Source organism: Canis aureus, chromosome 13, assembly GCF_053574225.1.
Source record: "Canis aureus isolate CA01 chromosome 13, VMU_Caureus_v.1.0, whole genome shotgun sequence".
Taxonomy (NCBI): domain Eukaryota; kingdom Metazoa; phylum Chordata; class Mammalia; order Carnivora; family Canidae; genus Canis; species Canis aureus.
This window is the reverse complement of record NC_135623.1, coordinates 59,658,763-59,672,660: the sequence shown is the minus strand read 5'-3', so window position 1 is coordinate 59,672,660 and position 13,898 is coordinate 59,658,763.

Genomic DNA, 13,898 nt, shown 5'->3' with positions numbered 1-13,898 from the left:
TGGGCAGCCCAGGTGGCTCAGTGGTTGAGCATCTGCCTTCGGCTCAGGTCATGATCACGGGGTCCCGGGATCGAGTCCCACGTAGGGCTCCCTGCATGGAGCCTGCTTCTCCCTCTGCCTGGGTCTCTGCCTCTCTCTCTCTCTCTCTCTCTCTCTCCTCTCTGTGTATTCTCATGAATAAATAAATAAAATCTTTAAAAAATATATTGTAAAAGAAAAAAAAAAAAAGAATGTCATTAGTGAGAAACAGTGGAGGAGAGTGAATGAGAACAGTGATGTTTCCAAAGCTAATTAATCTGTTCTATGAAGGCAGGGGCAGACTGAAATGCAGTATCAATTAAAAAGAAGAGGGGAGATTCAAGATGATGTCTTAGTTTCTAGCTTGGGTGACTGAATAGATGGTAAAGCCATCAAAATAGATAATAAAGAAAGAAAAAGAAAAACTGGTTTGGGGGAAAGACCATGAATTCACCTTTGGATATGTTTTGTTTAAAGTGCCCCCCTAATATAGACTGACATTGATTTTTTTTTTTAAGATTTTTTATTTATGTATTTAAGAGCAGAGAAGGAAAGCTTTTTTTTTTTTTTTTTTTTTTTTTTTTTTTTTTTTTTTAATTATATGACTGCTTTATTTGAATTACGGGATACTTTCCACAATAGCAGGAATTCTTACCAGTAGTTCAAACATGAGTTCTAGGTTATTATTCAGACAATGGTGATGGATTCAAATCTTGCCTTTGTAACCAGGTTTGGTCAAGGGTATAGTTTATGACAAAGAACAAAGCTAGAAGACCCCAAGTAGTTAAGAGGTTTCCAGTTTCAATAGCTCTGAGTCACACAACCTTCACAAGTTGGAAGACAATTGGCTGGAACAACTTTGGACTAGTATGTTAGAAGTGATTTGAAGGTTTTGAAATGCCATTAAAGACAGGGCTTATTATTTGATGTTGGTTACAATGAAGGCTAGCTCTTTTCATATCATTTAAATATATTAGTAAATCATAAATAACATATATGATTATGGACTCTATCTGCAAATGAATCTTAGTAGATATGTGACTAGTCATGGCAGAAAAGCCATTCAAGGTACAGGAGCACACAGCCGTCATCTCCAGACTCAGGTTGTGCCACCTGGCTACGTCTACAGATTTAAATGGCTAAAATCCAGTTATCTGTGTAACTCATAGCTGTACTTTTGCCTAGAAGAGTTTATAAAAATTTTTATTTTTATTTATTTGAAAGAGAGACAGACAGAGCATGAGTGGGGGGAGGAGGCAGAGGGAGAAAGAGAAGCAGACTCTGCTGAGTGGGGAGCCCGATGCCAGGCTTGATCCCAGGACCTCAGGATCACGACCAGAGCTGAAGACTGACGCTTAACCAACTGAGCCACCCAGGCCCCCCTGCCCAATTTAAATACACCGTTGGTTTTCTGCTAGATCCCTGACTGATACAACCTTCTATTTTCTCTTTTTTTCTTCCTAGTGTTCGTAGTATTTACCTTTGGAAAATTTCTACCTGATTGCAACCTTTAGTCCATTGCTCTTATTATCCTGCACCGTCCTTCATTCACCGTATGTCCTTTCTTCCCTCCTTACTCAGCTCACGTTTCCTCATCAATCCTTGTAATCACACTCTTGCTTCCATCCTCAGCCTCGCTGCCCCACTCTAGGTGGGTTATACTGGCATCGTGAAAATCCACCTCATTAAATCAGCTTTCTCCCTATCCTGTGCCTGCTCACATGCAGTGATTACTGCAGGAAAAAAACAAAAACAAAAACGCATTATCATGCTGAATTCATGATGACTAACCTAAACTTCACCCTTAACAGCACCTGGCAATGGTACCATACTTCCCCATTCATTCACTCCCTCTTATATCCTCTAGATAAGATTTTATGCTTCTCCTTTTTCTTTTCAAACTGCTGATATCTCCTCTCTAATCTCCATTCTCAATTGATGGCTGTTTCTTTTTTCACTAAGGAATTTGTAGCAATCAGAAGAGCTCTTATCATTAGATGTATCCCTCTACTATAATTTGTGTCACATTTTCTAACTTCTCTCTGATTCCTATGGAGGAATTATCTGGGTAAAGCTGACCCTTCCATTTGTCCATTTGTCCATTACATCCCTTTCTCTATTTCTTATTCTCTCCATTCTTTGTGTATTATTCTTTCCTATGCTACTAAATTATTCTTGTTAATCTACAAAGATGTGGTCATTTCTCCCTTCTTAAAACAGATAAAATCTCATTTGAACCCATTTCCCCATCCAGCTACCAACCCATTTCTCACTTTTTCTTATAGCAAAATTCCTCTATAAGGTTTGCAATAGTTACTAGCTCCAATTCCTCTCTCCCTATTGTGTCTTGAACCCATGCCAATTAGGTTTTTGCCCCCTGCTAATCCACAAAAAAATAACAACTCATCAATGAACTCCACATTGCTAAGTCCAATGGTCAACTCGCAGTCCTTATCATACCACAACATGTGGCACAGTGAATATTTCTCCTCTTTGGGCTGCCTTTTCACTTGGCTTCCAGGACATCAAACACTCTTGGCTTTGCAGCTACATTTCTGACTATTCCTTCTCATGCTCCTTTGCTAGGTACTCTTCATGCTTCCAACCTTAAAATTTGGGAGTTCTCTTAATTTTGATTATTTTTTTCTAGTAATGTATTTTTCCATTGTTTGATTTGTACATTATGAGGTGTTGTAATATTTATTTTAATTCTACATTAAGTTTAATTAATTTTAATAATAACTAAATTCAATTATATAATTAATAATATACCAATTTAATATGCATTAGATAATTATAACATTACATATGTTATATTGTATACCATTGTTTTTAATATTAGTATTTGGCAATAACTGCAGTTGAAAACATTTGATTTTCTTTGAACATTTTAGATGTTTAATTTTTAATTTTTTTACTTTTTTCTGCTTTGTTGAGGTATAAATGACATAAAATTGCAATATAATTTTGTTGAGGTATAATTGACAAACACAATTGCAATATATTTAGAGCATGCAGCATGAAGGTCTGATATACACATACATTATAAAAGGATTTCCACAATCGAGGTAACTGACATGTCCATCATCTCACATACTATTCGGGTTTTTTTGTAAGAGCAGTTAAGTTTTTCAATAATACTATAAAGTATTATCAACTATGGTCACCATGTTATAAACTAAACCCTTAGACCTTATTAATCTTATAACTGAAAGTCTGTATTTACCAGTATCCCAGTTTTCCCCCACCCCATAGGCACTGGCAACCATCCTTCTACTCTGTGTTAAATTTCATATTTTTTATTTCAAAGACTACATATAACTCATGCCATGCAGTATTTTTCGTTCTCTCTCGACTTACTAACTTTGCATAATGTCTTCCAGTTAGAGCCATACTGTTGCAGATGATAGGATTTCCTTATTCCATACTGTGGCTGTTATGAATAATGATGTAATGAACATTGTAATACGGATATCTCTATGAGATAGTAATTTCATTTTCTTCTGATGAATATCTAGAAGTAGAATTGCTGGATCATCTGGTAGTATTATTTTTTAGTTTTTTGAGAAACGTCCACATTGTTTTCCATAGTGGCCACACCAGTTTACAATCCTACCTATAGGGCACAAGGGTTCTCTTTTCTCTATACCCTCATTAGCATTTGTTATCTCTTACCTTTTTATAAGAAACATCCTAACAGCTATGCAGTGGTATCTCATTATGATTTTGATTGCATTTCCTAGATGACCAGTCATGTTGAACACTTTTTTATGTACCTGTTGGCTATTGGGTTGTCTTCTGTAAAAAGAAAAAAAAAAATCTAGTCAAGTCCTCTGCCCATTTTTAAATTGGATTATTTTGGGGTTTTTGCTCATAAATTTTATGAGTTCCTTGAATATCTTAACCTCTTATTAGATATGTGTTTTGCAAATATTATCTCCCATTGCCAGCTTGCCTCTTTATTTCATTGTTTCCTTTGCTGTGTAGATGCTTTCCTTTTTTTTTAATAAATTTATTTTTTATTGGTGTTCAATTTGTCAATGTACAGAATAACACCCAGTGTGTGTAGATGCTTTCAAATTTGATGTAGTCTCACTTATTTATTTTTGCTTTTGTTGCCTTTGCTTCTGTCAACTATTTTTTAAAATTATTGCCAAGAGCAATGTCAAAATGATTATGCCCCATAATGTTTTCTTCTAGGAATTTTATGACTCAGGTCTTGTATCCAAGTCCTTATATTGAGTTGGTTTCTATGTCTGGTGTAAGATAGGAATCCAGTTTCATTTTTTGCATGTGCCTGTCCAGTTTTCCCAGTATTATTTACTGAAGAGACTATTCATTTTAATTGTACATTCTGGGAGTCTTTGTCAAAAATAAATTAATTGTATATACACGAATTTATTTTGAGCTCTCTATTTGATTCCATTAATATACATGTCTGTGTATATGCCAAACAACCACATTGTTTTTCATTACTATAGCTTTGTAATACAGTTCAAAATCAGGTAGTGTGATGTCTCCACCTTTGTTCTTTCTCAAGACTGTTTTGGCTATCTGGGTCTTTTGTGGTTCTTTATGAATTTAAGCATTGTTTAGTTTATTTCTGTGAGAAATACCACTGGAATTTTTTTTTTCCATTGGAATATTGGTAGCACTTGCATTGAATATGCAGATCAGTTTGTGTAGTACAGAGACTTTAACAATATTATTTCTTCCAGTCCACGAGTATGATATATCTTTTCATTTATTCATATCTTCTTCAATAACTTTCATCAATGTTTTATAGGTTTCAGTGCAGAGTTCTTTTATTTCCCTGTTTAAATTTATCCCTAGGTATTTAATTCATTTTGATGCCATTGTAAATGGGATTATTTTTTAACTCCTCTTCAAATATTTAGTGTTCATGTACAGAAACGCAACTGATTTTTGTAGTTCTGTATGTACTCATTGCCCATACTCACCTGTCTCATAGCTTTAAATATCATTCATATAGTGATTATTATCAAACATATATTTCCAATCTGGACTTCTTCCTTGAAATCCAGGCCTATTTATCAATTTCCTACTCTTCTTTTCAATCCTGTAGTGTTTAATAGACCCCTGAATCATCATGGGAAGAACACTAGATAAAGCAGATAGAGAGTTAAAAAATAAATATTTAGTTTCTTTTTAAAATGATTTATTTATTTATTCATTCATTCATTCATTTAGAGAGAGTGTGCATGGTGGGGGAGGGGCAAAAGGAGAACAAGAGAATCTCAAGCAGACTCCTCACTGAGCTCAGAGCCCTGTGTGGGGCTTGATCCCAGGACGCTGAGATCATGACATAAGCCAAAATCAAGAATTGGATGCTTAACTGACTGAGCCACCCAGGCTCCCCAATAAATCTTTAGTTTGCAACTGGGATTTTCTATTGCAACATCATGCCAAAAAAAGAAAAAAAAATCTACCCACCTCCTAAGAAATAGATACTTTACATTTAGTCTTCAAACAATCTCCTAAAATGGGTTAAATCAATTCTGTGTGACTCATGAGAACCAAGGCTAAGAACAGCTAAACAGATTGAGATCACAAAGCTAATGAGCAGCGGAGCTGGGATAGAACCCAAATAATCAGAATCCGCTCCACCAAGCTGTGCCAGTGTGTAGATTTCTAAATCAATTCAGATAATATACTCTAATCAAGATCTTGATGCTGAAGAGAAGCAAAGGTTTCCAGGATGAAGTTAAAACAGCTGTAATAAATTTTTTTAAGTATCTTAAAAATGTGTTATTTGAGCTTTTTTTCGTCATCCACATCCCAAGGAAATACTTGATTCATTAATTTTGGAATTTATCTCTGAAAAACTGTACTTTTAGTGTCGTTTAAAATTTATCACTTATAAATCCCTTCCATTAAAAATTGCTTTCCTTGGATATTTACTGATGGCCTTAATTTTGCTTCAATTTTAGGTCTTGATTCAATCACAGCAAAATAACAAAAGTCTATCCATCCATGGAAGTTTTTAATAATATATCATCAAGGACCTAATCAAAAAAAGAAAGGTTTTGTGGCAATCTTTTCTCTAATTTCCACAAATACAATTAGCATATATCATGAAAAATAAGAGACAGTTATTGAGAAATAAGTAACACTGAAAAAATAATAACATGATGGAATTTTTGATGCAGGGATCTTTACACAATTTAATCATTTTTATTTTATCATTTAACTTAAATATGAGCAAATATTTCTAACTGTATCATGAATTGATTCCAAGCTGCCATCAGTTCTCACCTGTCAAGGTCCAGCAAGCTGGAAAAACAGAGGCTTTGCACATGTACTTTATGTTTCCTGTGTCATAGAAGACCTGAGAAACCAAACAAGAAAAAGTGAGACAACCTCAAGTGATTAGAAGCCTCAGGGGAGCATCCCCCATCCCTGAAAGGTGAGTGGTGAGAAGTGGGTTACCAGAGTCCCAGAGCCAGGAGTCTCTGCTGAGATCTGACACCATGATGAAGTCTACATGTCAGGAATTCTGCCGGGTGGGGATATCTGACTGGAGCTGCAGCCATAGCTGGGTGAGTGTTGGGGAGCACATGGCAGGCAGAGTAATGCCCCCCCCCAAATGTCCACAACCCAATCCTCAGAAACTGTGCATATGTTACTTGATATACCAAAAAGAACTCTGCAGAAGTGATTAAATTAAGGATCTTGAGATGGAGAGATTATCTTGAATTATCTGGACCTGCTGGATGTAATCACAAGGGTCCTTATAAGCAAAAGAGAGAGACAGAAGAGCCAGAGATGTAAGGACCGAATCAGAGTCGGAAAGAAACATTTAGAGATGCTACATTTCTGCTTTGAAGTTTAGGAAGGGGTCACAATCCAAAGAATGAAGGTGATCTTTTCCAGCTGAAAAGGCAAAAACCCAACTTCTTCCCCTTACTTTCCAGAAGGAATACAGCCTTGCTAACATCTGATTTTAGCCCAGCAAGACCTTCTTCAGATTCCCATAAGATAAGAAAGATATGTTGTTTTAAACAATTAAATACAAGCTAGTGTATTATAGCAACAATAGAAAACTAATTGGACAGGATGATATATATCCAGATTTCTTCTTATCTCCTACTCTCCAATCTTCTACCAGTGGCTCAAAATAGTAAATGTTACCAAAAAGGCAGAGAAGCAATAGTTCTCTGCTAGACAGGGCAGAGATGAGAGAAAAGCAGGGATCTTCCCTCATTCATTCTTGATTCTTACAAACCATTTTCTTCCATCTGGTCATTATATTTTAAAGTATGGCGTTTACTTAGTTCCAAAGCATCCTACATTCTTAATCTACACTCTCCCTATTTCTTCAATTTCCATTAAGTAGCAAAGGACCACAAATATAAATCTTTTTCCCTGACCTCTCCTCTCAGCTTTAGACCAGTACAGTGTGTTTGAATTCATCATTTAACTGTTTCACGGTTATCTCAAAATCAACATGTCAAAAAGGAACCTCAAATGTTATCCCCAATCTACTTCTGTATTTGGCCTGTAAGGGATTATACCCAGGGATCTAGATAAGGCAAGTTTAGAGGTTTATATGAATTAACAGCGCAAGGAAGAAAAATGGGAACTCTCTCTGGCTCTTATCCAATTCCTCGCTGTCCCCATCTCATGTCCCCAATCTGCATAAGGGCCAGACTGATCTTTTCAGGTTGCAAATGTGTCCAGTCAGGAGCTCTTTGATGATCACCCAATGCTTTCAGGATAAAGAGCCATATTCCTAAAGCCAGTCCCAAGACTGCATGACCTGACTCTACCTCAGCCTCACTCCAAACCACATTCCCTCTTAAACCCCACTGGCCTTCTATCACTTCAAACAAACCAAGTCATCTTCTTGTATAGGATGTACATGCATATGCCCGTCTAGTCAGCTCAAGCTGCAGTATATACAACAGGATTGTTGTAACTAACATAGATTATAGTGTAAACAACAGAAATTCATTTTCTTACGGTTCTGGAGGCTAACAAGATCAAGATTAAGATGCCAGGGTTTCTGGTGAGGTCCCTCTTCAGACTAAAGGCTGCTACCATCTCATTGTTGCTCTTATAACTTCTTTTTGTGTGTGTACATATGGGAAAAGAAGAAAGAACACTCTTCCATGTTTCTTCTCCTAAGGGCACTAATCCTATCATGGGAACTCCACCCACAAGACTTCACCTAAACCAGATTATCTCCCAAAAGCCTTATCTCCAAATACCATCAGGTTAGAAGTTAGGTTGTCAACATATGAACTGGGGAGGAGAGTGGTGGGGGGGCACACAACTCAGTTTGTAGCAAAGCCTGTGACTTGGACACACTGCACACACACCCCATTCTCATAATGAATGTTTTCCAAGGCAACCTTGTGGGGTCCCTCCTTAAGAATACAACCAATCTGCCTATAACACAAAATATCATGTCACTTTCTTCATGACAAATATCAAAGATGAAATTGCACATTTATTCATGTAGTTATCTAAATAATATTTCATATCCCATATTCTGTTGTTGCCTCTGTGGCAGAAGATAAATTATCTTTTTCTGTTCACCCTTACATCCTTATTGTCCAAAATAGTGCCTGATACAGAGTAAGTGAAGGATAGTTGGAAGAAAGGCAGACGGGGACAAGAGGCCTCTGCCCTAAAAGGAAACCACCCTTAAAAGGATTTTATACCAATGTGGAAGGAGCCTTCCATCCCTTGCAACATGACAGATAGATGACAAAAACCTGATTTGGAGACAGATGCAAGACAGATTAATCAGATTAAAACAGCCTTCCAACAAGCCCCTAAAATCCCCTAGATTTAAACCTCAAATCAGCGACCCTCCCTCTTCAGGAGCTTTGTACTATCACTCAATAAACTTTGCTGCCCACAACTCTTCATTGGTCTATCTCTTCACTCTTTAAGCAGCCGGAGTAAGAACCACCATGGCCTAGAACAGCGAGCAATAAAGGAAAAGAAATCCTGTAACATAAGTATTTGATGTATATACGCCAGATGAAATAATGACTAGGAAAACTAGTTTCTGATTTCATCACTTCCTAGCTATATGACCTTGCACAGATTACTTAATTTTCTCTGATGCTCAATATTCTCATCTTTAACATAAGAATAACAACTACTTCCTGCCATGGATCTAAAACATCTAGAGCAGCGTGTGGCCAACAATAAGTGTCAATAAGTGTTGTTGATGAAAGGTTTTACCAGATAGTTTAAATGCCCTCATCTGTGTTCTAAAACAAGAAAGATGCTCCCTCTGATTAAACTTTAATCAACGGGGCACCTGGGTGGCTCAGTCAGTTAAACATCTGCCTTTGGCTCAGGTCATGATCCCAGGGTCCTGGGATCAAGCCCCACATGGAGCTCCCTACTCAGTGAGGAATCTGCCTCTCCCTCTCCCTCTGCAGCTCCTCCTGCTTGTGCTTTCTCTCTTCCTCTCTCTCTCTCTGTCAAATAAATAAATAGAATTTTTAAACTTTAGTCAGCCTCTCCTGGAGTCCTCTGCCCAATGAGGCCCTACTTTTCAATCTCCATACTTGTGGAGTCCAGTTTTAGCAAGAATCCTGCTAAGTCATTTTAGCCAGAATCCTACATCTTTGGTAGCTGATCTGATTGAATTCCTCATACCCTACCCTGGATACTTGTCACCCTTGTCTGCCCTTGGCAAGAATCCTGCCAAGTCCCTTTAGCCAGAATCCCCCTAGCCTTGATATTTCTTCTTAGTAATTGTTCATCCACTGACTCCCACCTTGCTCCTTGGCTATAAGATTCTGCTTTTCCTTATTCGGAATCGATCCTGACTTCTCTCCCCTACTACAAAACCCCTATCATGGTAATCCTCTTGAATAAAGTCTTCCTTACTATCTTCAATAAATGTCATGGCAAAATGTTTGAATTTTGAAACAAATATTTGAAACAAAATTGGTTTATTGTATTCATTGCTATCTAGACCCAAGTGAGAACCTTGTCATTGAAAAACAAGGAGAATACACTATCTCTTGAAGAGTAGGGAAAAGAAGTATCATAAAATCTGGAAAAAATCAAGATGTAATGATTCTAGTAAGATTGAGAGATTTTTATTTATGAGAGAGAGAGAGAAAGAGCATGGAAAAAGGAGCAGAGGGGATGCCTGGATGGCTCAGTGGTTTGGCACCTGCCTTTGGCCCAGGGTGTGATCCTGGAGTCCCGGGATCGAGTCCCACATCAGGCTCCCTGCGTGGAGCCTGCTTCTCCCTCTGCCTGTGTCTCTGCCTCTCTGTGTGTGTGTGTGTGTGTGTGTGTGTGTGTGTGTCCCTCATGAATAAATAAATTTTAAAAAAGAAGAAGAAAGAAAAAGGAGCAGAGGGAGAGATATAAGCAGACTGGGTGCCAAGAGCAAATATGGGACTCATGACCTGAGCCAAAACCAAAAGTTGAACGCTTAACCCACTGAGCCACATCAGTGCTCCAAGATTAATAAAATCTTACAGATAAAAAGATTACATTTAGAATAAATTATTGAGAGACAAAATTGTCATACATAAAAATATAGTAGGAACCAGACTATGATTCCCATAGGTCTGTGATGCCTCTGAGCTCAATTCAATGCCCTGTAAGTCCCAGGAGAAAAAATTCTGGAAAGCCTATCATGAAAAGAAAACTGCTGCTATTGGCCCATATCAGAAAAATTATTACTAGAGGGTCAGAATAAAAGAGATCAAAGCTATTTCTGCCACTTACAGGTTGAGGAGATAGAGCAGAAATTGTGCCCTCCTTTGACGGCATAACTATTTTTTTTAGAAGGGGGAATTAAAGAAGTCAATAAACCAATATACAGGATGCTTGCTTATCATCTCAGAAAAAAACAAAACACAAACAGTAAAATGAAGTCAAATTATTCTTTAAAAGAAAGTATGGATGACTTTATTCTGCATAATATATCAAAGAGCTAAGATCAAGGTTACTAAAATTTTAAGTCAATTATACATCACATGCAGTTCAGATTAATAATATTCAAAGTCTATCAATCAAGATTTCAGCATTTAGTGATCAGAAATATACAAATTGAATATAACCTCTATAATAGAAGCAATTTTAGCTCCACCATGTTCAGAGGTAATATCTGACTCCCAGGACAATGTCTCTCCCTGTTTTCCCTTTGTGTAGTTAGCATTCTTGCATTTGTTTGTAGTTATTTCTTATTGTTCATCTCTCCAACTAAGCTATGAAGCTTTTGCATATAAGAGCAAAGTATTATTTTGGAAACCTTAAGATCCAGCACTTGAATAAAATAAAAGAACAGATTTACTGTACATTGAAAAATGAGAACTCTTAGTATTTTTAATAGTAGCAATCACCATAAGTAATGTATAATCATAATAATTAAATTATTTATATAATAATTAATTTATAATTATTTTATAGTAATTATAATTTATAATAATTTAATAATTATCTATAATTAGTAATTATAGATAATTATTAAATTATTTTAACAGAAGTTGATAGTCATGTTCAAGTTAATGAACTTGTTGCTACAGAGGATAAAAAAAGATACACAAAAACCCGTATCTTTTTATTTTTTGATTAATCTACAGTGTAATAGGTCACTACATATGTGAGACCAAAAAAAAAACATGAAATTAGTGCCATTAGAAAAATATGAAAAAATTTGTAGATTCACAGGACAGATCATTTATGTAGTACTCTGAATAATAGTCACCCAAAGATGTCAGATACTTATTCCTGGAATATATAAATCTTGCTTTATAAGGAGAAAGGGCCTTTATAGATGAGATTAATGATTGATTTGGGGAGATTATCCTGGATTGAATAAATGGGTTTTCAATTCAATCACAAGTGCTACCAGAGAGAAACAGAAGGAAGTTACACAGAAGAAGAGAAGGTGATATGAAGACCAACAGGGAGAGATTTAAAAATGGCAGCCCTCCAGGACCAGCCAACACCTTACTTTGAGCCTAACTCCTTGTTATGGATCAACCATGACCTCTCAGAATCCTTACAATTATTCCACCAAAATGGAGGCTGCTATCAACCGGCTGGCCAACATGCATGTGTGGGCCTCCTACACCCATCTCTCTGAGCTTCTATCTCAAACTTGTCGAGGTAGCTCTGGAGGGCTAGGCCACTTGTTCCATGAGCTGGCTGAGGAGAAGCATTGAGGGTGCTGAGAATCTAGAAAATGCAAAACCAGTATGGGGGGAGGGGTGCCCCCTTCAGGGACCTGCAGTAGCCTTCCCAAAATTAGTAAGTTAAAATCCTGGATGTAAAAAAAAAAACAAAACAAAAAAATAAATAAATAAAAATAAATAAATAAATAAAATAAAAAATAAAAAACAAAACAAAACAAAAACCCTGGATGCTATGAAAGCTGCCCTGGTTCTGGAGAAGAATCTGAATTAGGCCCTTTTGGATCTGCAAGCCATGGTGCTTCCCTGGGGTAGACTCTTATCTCTCTCCATGCCTTCCTGGAGAGCCACTTCCTAGATGAAGAGGTAAAACTAATCAAGAACATGGGTGACCACCTAACTAACCTCTGCAGGCTGACTGGCCCCCAGGCTGAGTGAGTATCTCTTCAAAATGCTCATCCTCAAGCATGACTAGGAGTTTTTGAAGCCCAGCAACCTTGGAGGGGCCCCTCTGGGATCTCTAGTGCCATGGCTCATACATGAGCCCCTCCCTGCAGCCACTGGACAGCTTTTAACCAAAGTGGAGTCCTCTCCCAAGCCATGAACCAAATGGAAGCAGTAAAGCTTTTTGCAGCAAACAAAGCAAAACAAAGATGGAGGCCTTGAAGATTGAGGTGATGCTACCACAAGCCAAAAAAAATGCCAGGAACCACCTGGAAGAAATAAGGGGAAGGTTCTATCCTTACCCTTTGGAAGGAGTGTGTCTCTGCTGACACTGGTTTCATCCCTCTCACCAGAACTGTGCGAAGATACTTTTCTGTTGTTTTAAGCCCACCAAGCTTATGGTAACTTGTCAAAGCAGCCACAGGAAACTAATACAGCCTTTAAATAAGCAATAGGGAAAACCACACAGTAATGCAATATTCACATGGAAATGGAGGCTGATAGGGGAACCTGGAGGAGGGTAGAGGAGAGTGTTGCAGACAGAGTCAGTAACAGGAGCAGAATTCAGTCAGTCAAATTTCATATTTATTAGGTCAATTAATTACATGAAAGTGATGTGGGTTTTGTTGTCGTTGCTGTTGTTTTAGAAAGACAGCAAGCACATGAGGGGAATTAATGCTCCATTCCCAGCAAGGAACCCCACTCAGGGCTCGATCTCATGACCCTGAGATCATGACCCGAGCCAAAATCAAGAGTCAGTTGTTTAGCCAACTGAGCCACCCAGGTGGCCTTCCAGGAAAGTGATGTTAATAGACAAACTAAGATCAGAGAGAAATGCTGTACTATTGCCAGTGAAGTAAAGCTACCAAGGCAAAAATCTCATATTTAGTGGCACACTTTTTTGTGTCAAGCACTGTTCTAGATACATTATAAGTATTTGTCTTGGCTAGCTTGGGGCTGCTTTAACAAAGTACCCCATATACTATGTGACTTATAAACAACTGCTACTTTTTTCTTGAAGTCATAGAGCCATCATGGTCCAATTCTGGTAAGATACCTCTTTTGTGTTGCAGATTGCCAACTTCTTGTATCCTCACTTGCCAAAGAACAGCTGGAGGAAGCAAACCCTTAGGACTCTAATATAAGCACTAATCCTATTCATGAAACCTCCATTCCCATTACCTCAGCTAATCTCATCATGTCCCAAAGGCCCTGTCTCCTAATACCATAACATTGGGGAATACAATTTCAACAGTTTTGTAGAGACACAGACATTGAATCCACAATATTTAT